This window comes from Mustela putorius, unplaced genomic scaffold (genome assembly GCF_011764305.1).
Source record: "Mustela putorius furo isolate JIRA1106 unplaced genomic scaffold, ASM1176430v1.1 tig00003836_pilon_pilon_pilon, whole genome shotgun sequence".
Taxonomy (NCBI): Eukaryota; Metazoa; Chordata; class Mammalia; order Carnivora; family Mustelidae; genus Mustela; species Mustela putorius.
Window position 1 is genome coordinate 3,169,423 of NW_025421989.1, and position 23,036 is coordinate 3,192,458.

The 23,036-nt window shown below is 39.7% G+C and overlaps 1 long non-coding RNA gene across 2 annotated transcripts in view; it reads right to left on the reverse strand.

Moving 5' to 3' along the window:
- The window catches only part of LOC123394723, a 34,467-nt gene extending 12,168 nt beyond the window's left edge, over nucleotides 1-22,299 (reverse strand). Inside the window, exons 1-2 of one of the 2 annotated variants that reach the window (XR_006609449.1) lie at nucleotides 22,126-22,299; nucleotides 394-3,116 (exon numbers count right to left, since the gene is read on the reverse strand). This is a non-coding gene — a long non-coding RNA (uncharacterized LOC123394723). The remainder of the gene's footprint in view (nucleotides 1-393; nucleotides 3,117-22,125) is intronic. The other variant, XR_006609448.1, reaches the window with a different exon arrangement.
- Between the last annotated feature and the right edge of the window lie 737 nt (nucleotides 22,300-23,036).

Genomic DNA, 23,036 nt, shown 5'->3' on the forward strand with positions numbered 1-23,036 from the left:
AAATGAAACTTTAGTGCTCGGCGATTAAGGTGACCTTAACGATGATCACAGCATAAAACTTCCCACCTGACTCGGTGGAGTTCAGAGTTCACCTTCACCAACCCTGAAATTGCATGCCTGCACCCGAAATCATTCTTTTTTTTTTTTTTTTTGCAAAAATTAAAAAAAAAAAAAAAAGATAAAATATTGGGTGCCTGGGTGGCTCAGTGGGTTAAGCTTCTGCCTTCAGCTCAGGTCTTGAGCTCAGGGTCCTGGGATCCAGTCCCACACGGGGCTCTCTGCTCAGCGGTTAGCATGCTTTCCCCCTCCCCAGCTTACTTGTGATCTGTCAAGTAAATAAATAAAATCTAAAATATATACATATATATAGAAAAAGCACTCGCTGCCTTTTACCTTCTAGCATGGAGGAGCACAGAGGCAGCATTGCAGCCTTCGGATACCCCGCTTTCGTGAAGCAGCAGCACATAGGGTACTATTTAGGAGGCGACCCCAGGGGAGGCTGTCCTTCACAGAGCTGCCCGCAGGTATAGGTGGTGCAGCTCAGCAGGACGGGCAAGCTGGGGCGCAGGGTTCTCAGATGCCCCGAGGTCAGCAGAGCATGCATGGAGGCTGTTCCCGCAGGGGAAGGTTCTAGAAGCAGGGATAAAGGTGCGGGTTCACCCCTGGCCGCTGCAGGTCCCGACGGCTGCAGCCCGGGCTTCTCGCAGGGGCAGGTGGTGCCTCCCAGCGGCAGAGGCGAGCTGGGGCGCAGGCTTCTGAGGGGTCCCCAGGCTGGCAGAACTGAGCAGCCGCGTGCATGGACTCTGTTCCCGCGCGGGAAGATTCCAGAAGCAGGGGTGAAGGTGTGGGTTCACCCCTGGCCACTGCAGGTCCCAGCGGCTGCAACCAGGAGTCCTCGTCCGGGGGCCTTGGGCTGGCTACGAGCTGGTCCTGCAGCCCGGGTTTCGGGAAGGCTCCAGGGTCCAGGGCGGCGGCCCCAAAGCGCTCACACCTGCACCTGCACCTGCCCGGCAGGTGTGGCCGGCCTTGCCTCTGCGCAGGGCCTGTCCCCGGCTGGGCTGCTGTACAGGGCTGCGTGTGTCCCCGGGGCCTTGGGAGTCCATCAGGAAGCGGACTGGCTTCGCAGGGGCTGCCCGACCGAGCTGCGGCCTCCAACACAGCGCGGAGAGCGCGGCGGAGCTGCGCACCTGGACGCCAGTCGGTCTTATGCCCTGGGGATGATGCTCCTTTAGTGGTTCAACCTGTCCATCACCTTCCTTAAAGGGCCAGCTGCACGATTTTTTTTCCCCTCCAGGCATTTTCTGTATTTTTTTTTTTTTTTTGGCCTTCCAAGATTTTACTTAAATGTGATTTTGTTAACACAGAGTGTAGGTAGAATTATTTTTTTTTTTTGTATTTAAATTCACTTCCTTGCATTTTTTTTCCTTCCAATATTTGACTTATATGTAATTTTGTTAACACAGAATGTAGTATGAGTTTCAAAGGTAAATCTTTTTAAATTTAAATTCACTTCCCTGCATTTTATTTTTTTTACTTCCAAGATTTTCCTTATGCGTAATTTTGTCAACACAGAGTGTACAATGAGTTTCAAAGGTAGAATTTTTTTTAATTTAAATTCACTTCCATGCATTTTGTTTATTTTTTTTCCTTCCAAGATTTTACTTAAATGTGATTTTGTTAACACAGAGTGTAGGTAGAATTATTTTTTTTTGTATTTAAATTCACTTCCCTGCATTTTTTTTCCTTCCAAGATTTGACTTATATGTAATTTTGTTAACACAGAGTGTAGTATGAGTTTCAAAGGTAAACTTTTTTTTTTTAATTTAAATTCACTTCCCTGCATTTTCTGTTTTTTTCCTCCAAAATTTTACTTAAATGTAATTTTGTCAACACAGAGTGTACTATGAGTTTCAGAGGTAGAATTATTTGGTTTTTTGTATTTAAATTCACTTCCCTGCATTTTTTTCCTTCCAAGATTTGACTTATATGTAATTTTGGTAACACAGAGTGTAGTATGAGTTTCAAAGGTAAATCTTTTTAAATTTAAATTCACTTCCCTAAATTTTACTTTTTTTTCCTTCCAAGATTTTTCTTATATGTAATTTTGTCAACACAGAGTGTACAATGAGTTTCAAAGGTAGAATTTTTTTTAATTTAAATTCACTTCCATGCATTTTGTTTATTTTTTTTTTTCCTTCCAAGATGTCACTTAAATGTAATTTTAACACAAGTGTAGTATGACTTTCAGAGGTAATTTTTTTTTTTTAATTTAAATTCAGTTCACCAGCAGACATTATTAGCTGATGCATTACTTGCCTGTGACACCCAGGGCTCACTCTGGGCAGTGCCCTCCTGAACGTCCATCCCCCAGTTAGCTCCTCCCACGACCCACCTCCCCTCGGGCAACCCTCCGTTTCCCAGACTTGACAGTCTCTTATGGTTTGTCTCCATCTCTCCTTTCCTCTTGATTCGTTCTTCCTTTCCCCCATATTCATCCGTTTTGTTTCTTAACTTCCATGTATAAGTGAAATCATATGTTTATCTTCCTCTGCCTTCTTTCCCTTAACACTAGACCCTCTCTTTCCAGCTACCTCCTTGCAAATGGCGAGGTTCATCCTTTTTGATGGTTGAGTAATATTCCATTGTATAGATGAACTGCATCTTCTTTATCCATTCCTCTGCTGATGGACATCTAGGTTCTTCCCATCATTTGGCTATTGTGGACGTTGCTGCTATAAACATTCAGGTACACTGGCCCCTTTGGATCAGCTCATCAGTATCGTTAGGGTACATACCCAGTAGTACCATTGCTGGGTCATCGGGTAGCTCTATTTTTAACGTTTTTTAGGAATCTCCACACTGATTTCCAGAGTGGTTGCATTCCCACCAACAGCGTAGGAGGGTTCCCCTTTCTCCGCATCCCGGCCAACTTTCGTCTTCTGCATTTTGTACCAATATTGAAGCTGCAGATCGCTGGAAATACTAAATGGTAAATGGTGCTCATGGAAGTCATCCATGACGATTCGTTGGTATTCTGTATCTCGGACTTGTAGGGCTGAGCCTCTCAAGATGAAAATCAGCAGCCCCGCGATCGCACGGAGCAGGCGTGTTGCAATCTATTAAGAAGGAGAATGAACACACAAGGAGTTAGAAGGTGCTAATTACTATAAAAAAAGTAGTAGATATGTTGTCATAGGGACAGAAATAAAGGAAGGTAACATTCACTTGGGCTCATGTGGGAATGTTTACCAGAAGAGGTGATGAAGAACGGCCTGATTCTCAGTGACGGGGCTGACTCCATCAGTGGGAAATTGCAAAAAGAACCTTCCAGGCACTGACGGCATCTGCTACAAATTCACAGCTGTGCTAGGTGGTAAGAGCCAGACATCAGGAGGCATTATTTTTTTTTTTTCAGGCGCTGATAAGGAAGCACTTTATGTGCTAATAATTACAAATGTGTTCCTTCATCAACAGAGAAACGTGGTCCGTTTTCCACAAGGCTCAGAGCATGTGTGTGGCGAGCTCTAGCAGATTGGGACCAGTTGGTCCAGAAAGGTAGACACAGGCATTGGCTGACTCTAAGTTTTCGTCGAGGCAAGGGTTAACAGAAGATTAATATGACATTAGAATAAAGATGAGCTCCTCTGTATAAGGACACATCAGTGTAAGACGGCATGGATGCCAGGGTCTTGAAGGTTAATGCCAGGAGAAACCGAAAGATTTGAGACTGTCGGCTGTGTCGGTGTACGTGAACAATGACGAGAAATCAGGACCAGGGAACACTAAAATTCCGAGTGGAGGTAAAAAAAAACCCAAAGGTGAAGCTTCAACATGAAAGGGAAAAGACCCCCTATTTGGAGTGAATGCGCATTCTCAAAGAGAAATAACGTTGCCCACCGTCTCCCGTCTAACAAGTAGAGTTTGGAAGGGAAGGGATTTTTGTTTTCTTATTAGACACTGCAGGATCCCACATTAATTTAACACTCTTCGAAGGTGTTCAATTAACATCTGTTGGAAGAATGTGAAGTCGAACAAGACATTTGGCAGGCAAATGTGACAATATCGTACCATCATTTTTTGAGCACCTACTAATTTATAGACGCACTGTGCCAAAATAACAAAAGACCCTACTTTTGAAGATTCTACGTTCTATTCATTTGGGTGGGTGCCAGGAAGATGTCAGTTGGTTGAGAAGGTGGGGGTGGGGGAGGAAGAAAAAGAAACAAAAAGTAGAAATTAAAATTGCTGATATAAAATAATTTGGTATATACACTGAGAAAAGCATCATTGAAGCTAGGTGGGTGTATAATTTCTATATGACATAGATCATCCTTATGGTGTGTAATGTATATATTATGTATTAAATAACATACGGAGAAGTGCTATCTACCTATAAATCATAGATACGTCAATACCTTTATATTATGAAAGGTAGTAGTGAAAAATATAGGATAATATATATATTATGTATTAGATAGCATATAGAGAAATTATATCTACCTATTAATCACAGATAGGTCAATGCCTTTATATTATGAAAGGTAGTCGTGAAAAATATAGGAAAACGTATATATTATGTATTAAATAACATACGGAGAAGTGATACCTACCTATTAATCACAAATAGGTCAGCACATTTATATTACAGTAGGTAGTAGTGAAAAATATAGGATAATGTATATATTATGTATTCAATAACATACAGAGAAATTATATCTACCTATTAATCACAGATAGGTCAGAAAATTTGTATTACAAAAGGTAGTAGTGAAAAATATAGGATAATGTATATATTATGTATTCAATAACATACAGAGAAGTGATATCACAGATAATCAGATAATCATATAATCAGATAATCACAGATAGGTCAATACTTTTATATTATGAAAGGTAGTAGTGAAAAATATAGGATAATGTATATATTATGTATTAAATAACATACAGAGACATGATATCTACCTATTAATCACAGATATGTCAGCACATTTATATTACAGTAGGTAGTAGTGAAAAATATAGGATAATGTACATATTATGTATTCAATAACATACAGAGAAATTACATCTACCTATTAATCACACATGTATCAGAAAATTTGTATTACAAAAGGTAGTAGTGAAAAATATAGGATATTGTATATATTATGTATTCAATAACATACAGAGAAGTGATATCACAGATAATCATATAATCAGATAGTCATATTATCAGATAATCACAGATAGGTCAATACTTTTATATTATGAAAGGTAGTAGTGAGAAATATAGGATAATGTATATATTATGAATTAAATAACATATGGAGAAGTGATATCTACCTATTAATCCCAGATAGGTCAATACCTTTATATTTTGAAAGGTAGTAATGAAAAATACAGGATAATGTAGATATTATGTATTCAATAACATATGGAGAAGTGATACCTACCTATTAATCACAAATAGGTCAGCACATTTATATTACAGTAGGTAGTAGTGAAAAATATAGGATAATGTATATATTATGTATTCAATAACATACAGAGAAATTATATCTACCTATTAATCACAGATAGGTCTGAAAATTTGTATTATAAAAGGTAGTAGTGAAAAATATAGGATAATGTATATATTATGTATTAGATAACATATAGAGAAATTATATCTACCTATTAATCATAGATAGGTCAATACCTTTATATTTTGAAAGGTAGTAATGAAAAATACAGGATAATGTATATATTATGTATTAAATAACATACAGACAAGTGATACCTACCTATTAATCACAGATAGGTCGGCACATTTATATTACAATAGGTAGTAGTGAAAAATATAGGATAATGTATATATTATGAATTAAATAACATACAGAGACATGATATCTACCTATTAATCACAGATAGGTCAGCACATTTATATTACAAAATGTAGTAGTGAGAAATATAGGATAATGTATATATTATGAATTAAATAACATATGGAGAAGTGATATCTACCTATTAATCACAGATAGGTTAATACCTTTATATTATGAAAGATAGTAGTGAGAAATATAGGATAATGTATATATTTTGTATTAAATAACATATGGAGAAATTATATCTACCTATTAATCACAGATATGTTAGCACATTTATATTACGAAAGGTAGTAGCAGTGAAAAATACAGGAAAATCAATATAGAGATGAGCGAGGGTTTTCATTTGTTAGGTTCTGAAACTAGCATATTCAGCTTTTGTGGAAGTGTGCTCAGCGATACTGAATCCTGATTGGATTCCGCAATAGCCGATAGCCAATACTGACTGCTCAAGGACCTTTTGGCCGTTGGTTTTTTGATTATTTGCAGCGACTCGATTTCAGCCGAAAAAACAATTTTTGAGATAGTTAAAAAAAAAAAAAGAATATTTTACAGAGACAAGCCCTATTACGTTTATCCAGTGTCCATGCACTAATTTTGTTTCATTTGTGGACACGAGGGCGTCATCAGGAAGGAGTTTTTTTTTTTTTTTTATAATTTTTTATATTTTTTATAAACATATATTTTTATCCCCAGGGGTACAGGTCTGTGAATCACCAGGTCCACACACTTCACAGCACTCACCAAGGAGTTTTCTATGACAGTGGAGAAAGGCTGCACACGAGGACAAACATTCATGCACAACGAAGCCATTTGGATCACCAAAGAGAGAGAGGTCTAACTCACCTTTGGAGCAAGGTGAAAGCTGGAAGTATGATTTCCACCAAAGCTTTTACATTTATTTTCCCGTTTTCAGGAATCCCTGGGGACGGGTTTGCCGAGCCTCGCTTCGTGACCTCGACGGGTTCCCCTCTCTGAGAATCAAGCTATTTAAGCTCGAAAGAATCCCAGCCAATTGCAACTGCTTTGTGGTCGGTGACTTTAAAGTTCACCAAAGGAGGGTCTGTGTAAAAGGCTTTTTGTTAACTTGCGTCAACTCTAGAGACTCGAAAGCTAATAACTCTATTTTAGTTCCTGAAGTCATCCTGTAGGTCAATGATAGGAGTTGGCTTGACTTCAAACTATTTCCTTTTCTTCACTTTTTTTTTTTTTCTCAGAAATTCAAATATCTGGTCCACACTGAATGCTCCTATCACTTTCCGATGATGTATTAGTTCCTTTAGAATTTGATCTTTTGTATTGTCCACACCTCCATCGTGCAGCGTGTGATCTCTTGTCGGAAAACAGAATGGGCCTTCCTCAAAAAAATTAAGACCAGAACTACCGTTCGACCCAGGAGTTCTAATTCTAGGTGTTTGACCCTGAAAATTGAAAAACAAACAGAAAGGAAACGTTAAATGCACCATCACTCCTCTTGGTGCAGGAAAGAACCTGGAAATGTTTAGTTATATTATTGGTGTGATGATAACACAACTACACAACACACCAAGATAAGCTCCGACATCACCGCTGGGAAAGTTTCTCTTTCCGTTTCCTTGATACCATCGACCTGGAGGGCTTCCTAAGTTCAGGGTATAAAGCATGACGACTTGACTTAATTTGTGGGGAGATGATTATCACACTAAGTTAGCATCCATCATCCCACAGAGATAGAAGAAGAAAAACTGTTTTTGGTCCTTGTGATGAGAGTCTCTTCCTTGCTGGTTAAAAAAAAAAAAAAAGAACTCGCAAGTGGGAAAAAGTGTATGTGAGAGCTTGTCGGCAAATATATGATCATGAGGCCTCAAATTCTCTCCTAGCAGGAGCATTCAAACATTCCAACATTTCACGTTGTAGAAATTTCGGGGCATGAAATCAAAAATAAAATATGGAATTTGGTTAAATGGTCATAAACATGATCATTAGACACATATTCTACAGCCTAAGGCCAAACATTAAACTATTTTTTTTGTCTTTTAGACTTTTTTTTTTTTTTAAGGAAAATCCTTCACAAAACTATTCTAAGAGTATATTAAACAAGTATACTGAGAAAATACACTGAAAAACATCCTAAGTCATTAAGATGTTAAGAGGCAGAGATGTATACATTCCTTTCTGGCCTTCTACAAGGACTATATTCTACAAGGACTATATTCTACAAGGACTATATTCTACAAGGACTATATTCTACAAGGACTATATTTTGCGGGCATGAAGGCGTTTGATTTTTCTATCAACATAAAAGGGGGAAGTCAGTAGACTTTCCTATGTTTTTGTACGTTTTCTTGTTTCTTTCATCATCAGTTAACCTCAAGTATTTTAGGATTCCTAGGTTGTTCATAGTGATATTATGTGCTTCTCTGTGACCAACTTTTTCCTAAACGGATTCACCCAGTGGTAAATGTTGACTTTTCTGTCCTTTCTGCTAAACTGTAAATCCATTTGAGTGTGTGTGTGTGTGTGTGTGTGTGTGTGTGTCTGTGTGTGTTGAATAAAGAGACAAAAAGTTGTTAGAAACCCAGGAGGATGTTTATGGCTCAAAAGAGGAATGCAAAATCTCCTTTTCTTGATTGAATCCGATTAGCTCTGGGATTCACAATGTACCGTGTCATTGCTCAGTTTTCCAATAGAAAAGTAAGTTTAACATACTTGTATTTATTCACGTCCAAATGCAAATGAATTCAAGACACACTCGAGTCCAACGAATTGGATATAATCAATTGATAAGTGCTGATTCTTATGGTGGAGGAGTTGATTTGGTCTCCTTTCCAACAGAGACGAAGACTGAAAAAAAATAAAATAGGCAGGTGATTGACTCCGTATCAAGGAGGGAAAAATCTGTAGTTGTTGGACATTCAGAGAATTCCAAGTCAAAGTGGTAAGAGTGAGTTGAAGCCAACAGACTCACGTAAGGAATGGACATCGTTAACAGGTGGGCGCTGTAGACCTCACCATCACCTAGGGAGGGAGTTCAAGCCTCACGTCCAAGAGCATGGAGAAGTTGAAAAGCTATTCTTTATTATCATTAGTATTATTTTGCATTGTCTTGAGTTACAAGGCGCTTTCCTGTTGACCAACCATACAAGGAGGGAGAAATGGTAAATGACTTCCGTTTGGAAGTATCTGAGAAAGTGTCTGAGAAATAGGGTGGTGAGGGTTCCAGAGACCTGAGGTGTTCTCTCCTCATCTGGCACACACTCCGAGTATAAACGGTTCACCAGTGGCAGCTAGAACAAGCATTGTTTGACGGCCTGAGAGTCTGAGCACAGCCATGGGTGATTTCCGTGTAGATGGAGGACAAAAGCCACAGGAGAGCGTGTCTTGGAGCAGGTGTCTGGTTTAAAAAATAATAATAATAATAAAGCCTCATTTTGGAGTCCTGATAGGCTGAACGATGCCAAAAAGTGAACAGTTGAGTCTTGGCACTGTGTGAAAACCAGCTTCAACTCTGTCTATAGAATGCAATTAGGTCAAGAAAATAATAAGCCGTCTTCGAAGGAAGCGACCATCATCCGTTATTTCATTTTTCCATTTCATGTCTCCAAAGAGCCTCTTGTGTCTCAACATTATTTTAACATGGCCAGCGTTTTTTCCAAGAGAACCAGACAGAAGGGGAAACCATCACAAAGGGCTTAAAGCCAAGATGCACAGAGAGAGACCCAAGAAACCGAACGGTAGCAAAATGCAGCTATCGTGTGTATCAGGATAGGAGTTGTAAATGACGGTGATCCATAGATTCAAAAATTGGGATGGTTAGGAGTATCGACAAGGCCATGGAGAGACGTAACAGGTTGGGTAGAAATTCTGGGATTGAAAACAAAACTAAGGAATGGAGAGGTGATTAGCGATTCTAGAAGATAGAATTATTACTGGGAAGAAGCCTCCGGAGACACATCAGAAGAAGAAGGGGAAAAGGCGACGATTATATATTTATGATGTAGGGAAAAGAGTCAAGGGAAGAATCCAACTGGAAAAGATGGTCTCTGAGAGTCGGTCCGCACTGAGATGACATTAAACACACATTCAAGAAACCCTACGATCCCGGGGTGGTGGAGGAGTTCAATATGCACAAAAACACATAATAAAAACATGGGTTAACGGGAAAGACAAGATAAAGGTGCCATAGGCAGGAAATGATGTTATCTTTAAAAGGAAATAAGAAGACATGAATTTTTCCATCAGATTGTGAATTTTTTGACTCCATGAGAGGCAGGGGAAAAAAATGGAGAAATAGATGTGGGTCATGAGTCTATGACCAAGTTTGGAGCCCAGATTGCAAGGAAAGCAAGCTGATTTGGTCCATCAGAGGAATATTGGGCAGCCCTACAGAAAAACACAAGGAAATAATAAATAATTAATAAATTAAAAAATCAATAGAATAGCTACCTCAAACCACAGGGATAAAAGAGTCCACGTCAGAATTCCATGTACATATGAAATCTAACACTGTATTATTGTGGAAGATTTTGCGGAATGTTGTTTTCTGCAACAGAGGTTCGATGAAGATTGATCAAAGGAACACACACAAAAAGGCTTCAGGGATTTGCTGTTCTTGCAAGTGTGGGGTTCCATCAGGGAAATACAAGTCAAAACCACCATGAGACACCACCTCACACCAGTCAGAATGGCTAAAATCAACAAGTCAGGTAATGACAGATGCCGGCGAGGATGCGGAGAAAGGGGAACCCTCCTACACTGTTGGTGGGAATGCAAGCTGGTGCAACCTCTCTGGAAAACAGCATGGAAGTTCCTCAAAAAGTCGAAAATAGAACTGCCCTATGACCCAGCAATTGCACTACTGGGTATTTACCCTAAAGATACAAACGTAGTGATCTGAAAGGGCACGTGTACTCGAATGTTTATAGCAGCAATGTCCACCATAGCCAAACTATGGAAAGAACCTAGATGTCCATCAACAGATGAATGGATCAAGAAGATGTGGTATATATACACAATGGAATACTATGCAGCCATCAAAAGAAATGAAATCTTGCCATTTGCGACAACATGGATGGAACTAGAGCGTATCATGCTTAGCGAAATAAGTCAAGCAGAGAAAGACAACTATCATATGATCTCCCTGATATGAGGAAGTGGTGATGCAACATGGGGGCTTAAGTGGGTAGGAGAAGAATCAATGAAACAAGATGGGATTGGGAGGGAGACAAACCATAAGTGACTCTTAATCTCACAAAACAAACTGAGGGTTGCTGGGGGGAGGGGGTTTGGGAGAAGGGGGTGGGATTATGGACATTGGGGAGGGTATGTGCTTTGGTGAGTGCTGTGAAGTGTGTAAACCTGGTGATTCACAGACCTGTACCCCTGGGGATAAAAATACATTATATGTTTATTAAAAAATAAAAAAAAAGCGTGGGGTTCCAGTCAGTCCAGATGAACACATTCTAGAGATCCACTATATAAAATTACTCGCAGTTAAAAATACTACACTCTATATCTAAAATTTTATAAATCAGGTAGATCTCATGTTACACATTTTTCCCCCCCTTTGGCCACAAATGTTTAAAAAAAGCTTTACAGAAAAGGAAGAGTGGCAAATTGAATTATTCCTTATAACATTTGTAATGTTTGGTTTTCAATCCTTTCTGTAAAATAATAGAAACACAAGGTCCTTAAATCTAGATTATATTTATGAGAACATCAAATATTAGATATTTTCAGCAGAGGGTTCATAGCCAGTATTTAGGAGAATGTATTATTTTACATCAATTATTGAAGGACTATTTGATAAAAAGAAATAAATAAAAATAAGTAGGTGGTTCACGAGGGAGGGTCTCGGCACGCCAGCTGGGAGTCATCTGTGTGTTGGATGTGATAGTCGTGCTCCGACCCAATCTAGCAGGGTGTCCGAAATGAAAAAAACTGACCATCTCAAGGACAGGCCATGGTAAAAAGGCAGAATTGGTAAACCCCTCCTGTCCCATTGGAATAACCATTTTAGAAAACATGTCAGCAGTGCCAAAAGTTGGAAAAGTGAGTGTATCCTCGGACCCTGAATATCTGCTCTCACATCGATAGAGTTATCGATGTTGACGCACACATGGATATGTGCCCTGAAATATCACAATTTTAACTTATGTTTTACATGTAACTACGTACCCAAACACACATATACACACAAACTTATTGAGAAGATTGAAAATACAAAGGTTTATTTATTCATTTTAGGGAAAGAGCACAAGCACGGGGAGGGGCAGAGGTAGAGGGAGAGACTCTCAAGCAGATTCCTGACCATGAGGTACAGATACATGATTCCAAGATTATGACCTGAGCTGTAACCAAGAGCCAGATGCTTAACTGACTGAGCCACCCACGTGCCTTGGAAAGGTGTATTTTTTATAAAGAAATATATTTCTGGGACACCTGGGTGGCCCAGTGGGTGAAAAGCCTCTGCCTTTGGCTGAGGTCATGATCTCAGGGTCCTGGGATCGAGCCCCGCATCGGGCTCTCTGCTCGGCGGGGAGCCTGCTTTCTCCTCTCTCCCTGCCTGCCTCTCTGCCTGCTTGTGATCTCTCTCTGTCAAAAAAAACAAATAAAATCCTTAAAAAAAACCATATTTCAGTAAAAATTACCACCAGATTAGACACTAAAAAATTAGCAAAGTCCCAAGAAATAATGCCTTGCAGAAAGATCATCTGACTACTGTACCATTGACCGAGAGCACAATAATGGTAAAAACCAACAAATTCAAACACGTTGTCTCCGAAGAGAAACGACTGGGAAATACAAAACAGCTACAATGTAACTCTGAGTGCACAATATACACCAATTTAGATCAAGTGGTGATTAGAAGGAAAACACAGAAATCTATGAGCCGCAGCCAAGAAAGGGTAATCGTAATTTAACACAAGTGGAGATCAGCACGTCCGCTTCCTCAATCGCCGCATTTAATAAAGGTATCCTGACCTTACCTGTGGTCCCTGGAAATATGTCGCCTCGGTTTCCTAAAGGACACCTACGTGAGACAATAGAGGAATCTCATCTTCCAAAACTTATATTTAATCGTTAGAACATTAAGGCTGCACGTCTCCCTGGAAATGGACAGCCTTAGACATTCATCAAACAGTCGGAGAAGTATGTACATACACCAACTTATGGCCCCATTATATTTGCCAAGATAATAACTATCAGGTTCTCATGGTCACTTCTGGATTATGCATTTGGCCATCTGCCCCCACCCCCAAAGAGGGGAACTGCTCAGTAATCAAGTTGCCACTAATCGTGTTCAAGGTACAAGAAAATGACGTCTTTCTACTAAGCAACATTCTGCTATGAGGTTGAAGGGATATTGAGTTTTGTGTAGAATGTTCACCTTAGCAAGCGGCCGTTATGTAAAAGTCTCTTTGCTACATCTCTTTTCTGCGTCCATCCCTTTCACTCTAAACAGAAATCAGCAACAAACGGAAGGCAGGCATTTAAACCGTTTTGTTGGCTCCGAGACGACTCTCCAGGGGTCCGTCCAGAAGAGCCCACAACGAGATGACGCAGACCGTGCATTTGAGAGATCATTTCAATAAAAGGGCTCTAGGAAGCATCTAGGTTTGCAACGTGAACTTGTAGGTTAAACCACCTGTCACCATTCTTCGGACATTTCGTCCACCAGGATTGAGATCGCCCTCTGATAAGAGAGTACGGGGACCAGCACCAGATGCTGGTGAGGACGACAGCGAGGGCAACTGTCCCTCATCGCTGGTGGGAATGCAAAACGGTGCCACCACGTGAGAAGATGGTTTGCCAGTTTCTTACAAAACTAAAACTACTCTTACAGGAGGAAATCCAGCAGGTGTTGCCCCATGATATCTACCCAACAGAGTTGGAAACTTAGGTCCACTTAAAAACCCATGCACAGACGTGCCCAGCAGCTTGGTTCATAATTGGCCAAACTGGGAGGCAACCATGATGTTCTTCAGCTGACTAGGTACCTGCACAGTGACCTGTTCAGACAATGCAACAGTATTAGCACCAAAAAGAAACGGGCTGTCGGGCCATGAGAACACATGGAGGAACCCATACAGACATAGACTGAGTGAAAGAACTTGAGGTGGAAAGACGATTGTAAGTCAGAGGATGGCAACTGCATGACATTCTGGAAGGGACCAACCTGGGGAGACAGTAAAGAGATCAGGGGTCACCCAGGGTCGGGGAGAGTAGGGCAGCGATGGACAGGCGGAGTGCAGACGATTTTTCACACAGAACTATTCTGCATAGGGACACCTGGGTGGCTCAGTGGGTTTAGCCTCTGCCTTCACCTCAGGTCATGATCTCAGGGTCTTGGGATTGAGCCCTGCATCTGGCTTGTTCAGCGGAGAGTCTGCTTCTCCCTCTCCCTGTCTCTGAACCTCCCCCTGCTCATGCTTTCTCTCTCCCTTTCCCAAATAAATCAATAAATTCTTTAAAAAAAAGAAAAAAAAAGAGGAACTATTCTGCATGATGCTGTAATGGTAGATACAAGCCATCATCTATCTGTCCAAATCCATTGCACGTACACCATCACGTGAGCTCTGATGCAACCTGGGGCCTTTGGGGGATTATATGTTGATGTCCGTTCATGAAATGAAAGAAATGTACCATCCGGTGGGGGGTGCCTTGTGGAGACGGGGGGAATATGGAAAATCTTAGAACCTTCTTCTCAATTTTGCTATGAATCTAAAACTACTCCAAAATAATAAAGTCTGTTAATAAAATAGAAGGAGGAGGAGGAGAAAGAAAGAAACATCAAGGCTAAGTACCATCCTTCCTCATGCCTGGGAGAAAATGAATAAATCTGAGGAGTTCAACGGTGCGTTGAGGGTACCAGGATGCAGTTTTGGGGGGTGTCAGCTGTGATTCCCCCCCCCCCAACCCAGAGATCAGTGGTCTTGTTCTGAGGCTCTGCACCTGTTCCATGCTAGGTCTGCTCTTCCCAAAAGGATGCATTCCCACCTTGCTGTATGTCTGGGTTCTGGGGCTGACCTTTCCACCGATGTGAAGGTGTTATATGTCTTTGCATGTAGAGGGGCAGCCGTGTGGGGAGCTCCCCGAGCTCCAACATGCACATGGGCTTCCAAGACTGTGTGCCCAGGACTTTGGGGCCCTTGCAACAAACAGCAGCTGTCCTGCACATGCATACCACCCGGGGCACACTGGCCTTCCTCTCGGCCAAGGTAGCTCTGCCTTCTATGCCTGGTCTCTGTCCTCACCACCATGATTGGGGTCCATGATTTCTGAGCTCTGGCTGCAAAGTGCATGCAACCTTGGCTATTTTTCCCGCAGGCGCTCATTCCACGTCACCCGCGGGAAACACGGCAGAGACACTCATGATGAAATCCGTGCGACTGTCACACGAACGTGCTGACCACAGTTTCTGCTACTCCTCGACGTACATTTACTTCGCTTCACGTAAAACCAGGAGATGCATGTGCGTCCGTCGTACGGGTCTGTGTCCATCCACTTTTCTAGCGAACGTATTTTAATAGATGAGGGAGGTTCCTTTATCAAGTTAAGCGCTCAGGTAGTAGCCACAATCCCACCAGCAAAAAACTCTCCAATTCAGGGCCTTCTGTTTTATTGTAAATGCGGCAACTTTCCCCTAGGCTGATGGGCCCCCAGAGTTACACAGAAGATTGTAAAACATGACAACTTCCTCCTGTCTCCCATCGCTACGGGAAGACGGATTAATCATGAAATGATGAACGCAATTCTTGCTTTTATGTGTGAATCCTGGGGAGGTACCATTGACATTCGTTGTGTCTGTCATTTACGGTTCCTTTGCAAGCTCAGCCTCTGGTGAGAAGGACCTTATTCTTGGTGTGAGACAGGAACCGCCCGATGCAGTTTGGGTTAGGAAGCAAAAACCAACATTTCCACACTTTAGTCTATTTTAATCCAACATCATACGTGTCTTTCCTACACTCTCTTTTCCAAGTCGACCATAGAGTGAAGGATTAACACGGGCGGCTTCGTTTTAATCATTTCTCGACTTTCCCAAGCGTTTTCTTACCAGAAACCTGAGGGTGTTTTTACTTCTGTGATGCTCCCATGAAGAAGAAACAAAGTTGGTCAATGTATCCCGCCCGGGTCTGTGGTTGCATGAGGATACTGTGTATCTCAATCGTGGTTTCACGCCCTGCTTCCAGTAAAGCAAGAGCAGGACCCCGTCTTGGAGGGCTGAGTCTCACGGACAGAGACTAAATGCAATTTTCCAAACAATGGCCACCGTCTGAAGGAGAAAATTGACTTGCTTTCCGCTGTCATAATCTTGTTGTTTCTTGGCTCTGTCTCCGCTTCCCCATGCTTGCCTTCATCGGGGATGTTTAGGCCGACCTTGGAGCTCCTCGATGATCTTTTCACCTACAAACCGAGGTAGAGAAATCCATCGCTGGGAGTTGCAAATCACCATGATCTCATGTCCTAGGAGATGATGATGGTCTCCTCCAGGGCAGGTAGCATCTTGCATCTGTCTCAATTTTCCACGGGGTTAGCTCAGTATGTGACACCTGGTATATACCCGATAGATGTGTAGTAAGTAAAATAGCCCATTTGATCAATTAAACCAACCACAGGAGGGGGAAAAAATGTAGAAAAGGAAATAGAAGATAATTTATATGGAAATGGGACCACGGATCCTTTTGGTTGCCTTTATTGCTTTTAATATTCGAACATCATTAGGATTGCTACAGGAAATTGTTCAATATGTTCCACTGCGTTCTTCTAGCTTCCTTCTGGGATGCGCTGTGGATTCTGAGGCTGATACGAAAAAAGTTCAATTGTTGAGAATTTAGGGCACGATTGCCAAATGCATGATTTGTCTTTTGTGACATGAGCAATTGCGTCTTCCTTGTTGTTATTTTGTTATTTTTTTTTAAAACGTGTTAAATAAATTAATCTATCCACGAGTGATGTCTCAGGGAGAGAGAACATTAAAACAGAACTACGCCTATCCTTCCAGAATCTATGTTTAAAGGCGCTGTATATAGATTTGAGACAGCCAGAAATACCGGATTTTTGGAAAATAAATTTGGGGCTGGACTATTACACAAAATTCCCCAGAGAGTTCTCTGAATGCATTTCCAGCTTCTGAAATCCAGTCTACGTACGTGTAAAAAGTGTGCTTAAAGACTGAGCCAAGTTCTGTGTGTTTAGTGATATTATAGACCGGAATGACCTAGCGTTTGGGGACGTGTGTTTTTAACTGTGGAGACAGGGGTTTGCCAAAACATGTATTGTGAATTCTTCCGCCCAGGAGAGCATCTTGAACATCGTTTTTCATAGATGGCCTTTAGCGTGCAACGTTCCACGAATCGTGTGCTTGCGTTAACATTCCTATTACATTGTTAATTGTTATTCACACTCACACACATCCCTTGAAAGAAGGAAAATTAGATATTCTTTGGATGTCCCTTGTTATGGTTCTCAGGTAACGTCCAGGATTGGAGAGCTACCGTCTGGTGATTATTAATGCACATTCTACCTCTTGCTATTTTTACCAGTAATTATCCTTTGACACTCAGGGCTACCTGGAAAATCTAGAAAGAACCAAGGACACGTGATCCCGTTCCCCTAGGATGACTTCTGACCATAAAAGACCACTCAACATGGACCCTTTGACCATGTTGACCTACTATCTCCAAGTAACATTTTTAAGAACCAAGAAGTATTTCACAAAACAATCATGTGTGAGAACAAATGGGTTTGACCTTGTTTCTGTCGTGTGAATGGCCTGTAGTGGCCACGTGAGGACCGTGTCATGCATACTTCCAGCTTGGGTCGATGTTAGCTAGAAGGATGGAGCTCACGTCAACATGTGTTTGAAGTGGCGCGGCAACAGATTGAGATGCAAATCTTTCTATTTCAATGTCCCGTTAGGTCCGATCCTTGTGCCCTATCATTAATTGGTCATTAAGTTTCCAGGTTTATTATTATTATTATCTTAAGATTTTACTTATTTATCTGACAGAGAGAGATCACAAGTAGGCAGAGAGGCAGGCAGAGAGAGAGGAGGAAGCAGGCTCCCCGCTGAGCAGAGAGTCCGATGCGGGGCTCGATCCCAGGACCCTGAGACCATGACCCAAGCCAAAGGCAGAGGCTTGAACCCACTGAGCCACCCAGTTGCCCCGAGCTCCCAGGTTTCTTGTTGATGGTTTTGCATGGGATTCAAACAATTATCTAGGATCACTTTGAAAATCTTAATAAAATCCTGGTTTTGGGGGGCAAGGCTTGAAATTGATTTATAAAATGATGTCAATATTTAGACATCTGTCCATTCTACAGAAGCCAATTGATAGAAACAGCTGAATGGATGGTCTGGGAGAGATGTTATAAAGATATAAAATTAATTAGAGTAAGTAAAATTCTATCTGTAAGTAGCCAGTGCACAGGGGAATTCTCACACGCACCAGGACGGCCCCATAATGGGCAAAAGTGCATTTTTTCATTCACACTCCCAATAACATCACGTACATACAATCACAATTCCAAATCAACGTCCATAAGAGAAATCTGTCTAAAAAAGCCGGGATTACTAGACTTATTGTTCATATTTTAAGTAAATTCAAAATATTTATTGAATTGTTCGTTCCAATTTCAAAATTTGATTAATCCAGTGAGCAAATGCCGCTACATTTATTCACTCAAAACTTGAATAAGAACAGGGTGGTTATTGGGGACACCTGGGTGGCTCAGTGGGTTAAAGCCTCTGCCTTCAGCTCAGGTCACGATCCCAGGGTCCTAGGATCAAGCCCCGCATCGGGCTCTCTGCTCAGCAGGAAGCCTGTTTCCTCCTCTCTCTCTGTCTGCCTCTCTGCCTACTTGTCATCTCTGTCAAATAAATAAATGAATAAATAGATAGATAAATAAATCAATAAATAGATAAATAAATAAATAAAAGAACAGGGTGGTTATTGGATCAAATTACAATGCTAACTAAATATTTCAAATAACGCTACTTGTAAACTTCACGTTTCAGAATTCAAAAAATATTGAGAATAAAAACCGATACTCATATTATTTGAGTTCCAAATCATACTGCTGTACTTATTAATTTATATTCTGATTCTAATTTACATTCTGTATTAATAGATCTATAAAAAAGTTAATGTATTTATTAGCTTCCATTGCAGATGGCACCTGTGGTCATTGAAGTTGCAATTCAAATTCTGAAATATAAATTACATTTTTACCAAATGCCAGAACAATGATTAGTTCTAATTTCAAATAACGCTGGTGTAATTATTCGTTGATATTTCAAATAAAATTGTAAAATCTAATAAGTGCGATAACATATACCGTTGCACTCGGCTTAAATTCAAAATAGCACTGATGTATAGCTGTGTTCAAATTCTAGTTCCGTATCACATTTTCTCAAGATCTGTAACAATCACTAGCATGCATATTAGTTTTTAGTTATCTAAAATCAAATTTTAAAATCTAAACAGAATGGAAAATCAGTGCTGGCACATTTAATACTTGGAACTTCTTTTCTTTTCTTTTTAATTTTTTTAAAATTTCTTTTCTTTTTTTTTAAGATTTTTTTTTAAGATTTTATTTATTTATTTGACAGACAGAGATCACAAGCAGGCAGAGAGGCAGGCAGAGAGAGGGGGAAACAGGCTCCCTGCTGAGCAGAGAGCCCGATGCGGGACTCGATCCCAGGACCCTGAGATCATGACCTGAGCCGAAGGCAGAGGCTTTAACCCACTGAGCCATCCAGGCACCCCAATACTTGGAATTTCAAATATGTTGCTGGAATGATGAGTCAACATTATTACTCATCTACGGATCAAAGAACCGTGATAGCCACCAGTGACCTTGTGCTAAAATTCCCAGAAGCACCCATGCATTTAAGAGTTTATGTTGAAATTTCAATTCTAGGGCACCTGGGGGGGCTCAGTGAGTTAAGCATCTGCCTTCACCTCAGGTCATGATGCCAGGGTCCTGGGATCGAGCCTCACATCGGGCTCTCTGAGAGCTTTTCTGCTTTTCCGTCTCACTCTGCCCCTCCCCACTGCTCATTCATTCTCTCTTTCTCTCCCAAATAGTTCACTTTTAAATTCCAGCTCCAACACCTAAGCATCTGCAGTACAAGTGCTAGTAGAGTGACTCATCTTAATTTCAAATCATACATGCGTACACATTCCAATTTCCATTCCAAAGGACGAGCTCACTTACTGGGTCCAGTTCTGAGTCAGCCTGATTTCTGTATTAACTCCTACCTCAATCCAATCCAATTCCAAAATCCAAATAAAACTGGTAACAAGCTTGAACACACGTACGACGTCAAAGTTCAAATACCACGGATGTACATATTAGATCATGTACAGACATGCAGGTAACTTTGGAAACAAGCTCGTTCGAGGTTCAAATTTTCATGAACCCTGCTGGGTTAATAGTTCATATTTTACTTGGATTATCCAAATTTCTCGGATTCCCAGCAATGGCCTAATTATTGGTTCAAGCTGTGAATAACAGTGGTTTCCTTATGATTTCAAGTTTCGATTTACTATCCAAAATCCAAATCATAGTAATAATGAGCCCTGGTAAATGTCTCTGTTCTAATTTCAGATAACAGGAGTATTATTACATTCCAATTAAAATTCCAAAAAAATTAAAAAATAAAAAGGAAAATGATGACAGGCACTGGTGAACTTAATAATTAATATTTAAAAGAACGCTGGTGTAGTGCACAGTATATCTTCTAATTTCTAGTTCAATATTCAGTTAGAATTCCAAATTCCAGAAATCTACTGATACACTTTGCTGTTTAAATTCTTCCTAATGCCGGTGTCAATGCAGATTCACTGTAAAATCCCCAGCTGAGGAATCCAAAAAATAAAAGCACAAAGTATAATTCCCCAAACCCAAATAACCCCCGTAACAAGGACAGGTACACCTTCCTCCCACTACCAAATAATGCCGCTGTAATTATCAGCTCAAATTTCATTTAAAATTCCGGTATATGAATTTCTCTAGTAATAAGAATAATTCCACTTGTTCAAATTCCAAACAGCACATGCATATATTATATATATATATATTTTACATATATACACATTTAAACATTTATATAAAATGTATATACTGAAACGTCAGATAACATTAGTTAACGTGTTAGATCAAAATCAAAATAACAGCGGCATACTAATTTTGATAAAAACATACTAGTGCATTGATTAGCTAAAAGGAAAAGTGACTGTGCTCGATGTATTCAAATTCTAACTTGACTTTCCCAAATGAAAAAACAAACACAGAAACACTGGTGCACATATAAGCAGAAATTCCAAATGACCTCCTGTTCTTACTAGTTCTAACTCCAATAACAATTTTAAAATGCAAATAAATTTAACAACCAGCAGGACCTGATCCTAGTAGTCCTTTAAATTCCAATTACTAATCCTATACATCTACTTGGAATTTAAACTCGTATGCTAAAGTCAAAACCCCTGAAATGTGTTGTTATTCACATTAATTACAAGGGACACTGGTGTATTTAGTAGCTCAATTATAATGTAAATTTCAACTGCCAAAGAACACCCTGGAATTTTTCAATGGAAATTTCCAGTGGACGTTTCAAAATGCAAATAGCACCCCTAATAAGTACTGAGACACTTATTAGCTCTAAGAGCAAACAACAGTGATTAATTATTAGCTCCAATTTCATTTCAGATTTGATAACCCAAATGAATCGGAGAACATATCCGTGTGCCCTTGCTGGCTCAAATTGAAATAACACTGGTATACTTACCGATCTAAATTCAATTTGGATAAAAAGCAAATACGCCTTTCTAAATAACACTAGTAGACTCGTTAGCTGAATTCCAAATTAAAATTCAAAAATTTAAGACCGTAAGCAGGATTGTTATGTATATCAATTCCAATTCCAAATAACACTGGTTTACTTATTAACTCATATTTCAGATAAAATTCCAACATTCAAATATCTCCAGTAGTAAGCACAGATGCACTTATTCCAATTCCAAATAACTCTGATGCTCTTATTCAAATTTTCAAATAACAATTACTTACCTACAAATTCTAACCCCAAACAACGCTGCTTTACTCACGAATTCAAATTGTAATTCAACTTCTAAAATCCAAATAACTATGATTACAAATCCTGGTACACTTACGACTTAACATTCTCTATACAATCGTTCTTTTTATTTGTTCAAAATTCAAAAATGAAATACCTCCTCAAACAAGTCCTGATAACACAAATTGTTCAAATTGCAAATTACAGCAGTGTACTTACCCATGCAAATGAAAATACACTTTCATATTTCCAAGTACCACCATGTGCTTCTTTGATTAATTCCTCTCCGCCCTGAAAAGAAAAAAAAAAAAAAAAAAAAAAACACACAAATGAACTTAGTTGCAAGTTCAGCTCAAACAGAAACTTGCTCCTAAGCTCAAACAGAAACAAACTCAAGTGCTTTTAGCTCAAACAGAAATAACGCTCGTGTACTTATTTGTTTAAAATCAAAAATTGAAATATCTCCTTGAAAGCATTGGTCTTAATAGTCTCACTGGCATACACTCTTGTTAATATACGCATTTACGTTTGAAAATATATACAAACCCATTAAAAGATACAGCTGTTTGCATGTGTATACACAAAACAACAATGTTTTTATTTCAATATCCTCACAAATTTCATTGTCTAGACAACTCTGAAATTGAACATGAGTACACTTACTACTTTAGATGCTAAATCTACTGACTATAAAAAAATTTAAAAACCCGAAAATGTGCACTTATTGATACACTGTGGTATTATTGTATTAATTGTTGTATTAATAATTGTACTTACCAATTTGTACTCTGTTAAATTCCAAACTCTTAATGACTCCGATGGTAAAATTTGAAGAGAAGTCTGCATCCAAATTTTACACAGAATTTTTGTGGTATTATTTTTTCCTTCATTTTTGTTCCTAAAATGTGTTTAATGTTGCCTGATTCAAGGGTATCCTGATTTCCTAGCAACAGAAAAAAAGGGGAAAACAACTAAAAATGTGAGTGACTCATTGCAATCAGTTTTTCCTCTAATCTTTGTTTTTGATGAAAAAAGTCTTCTGTGTCAATTATGCTAAAGAAAAAAGTGTTGTGTTTTACCTTATAGAAATCAAACAGTATTGCCTTTATGCAGTTTTTATTATTGCCCAG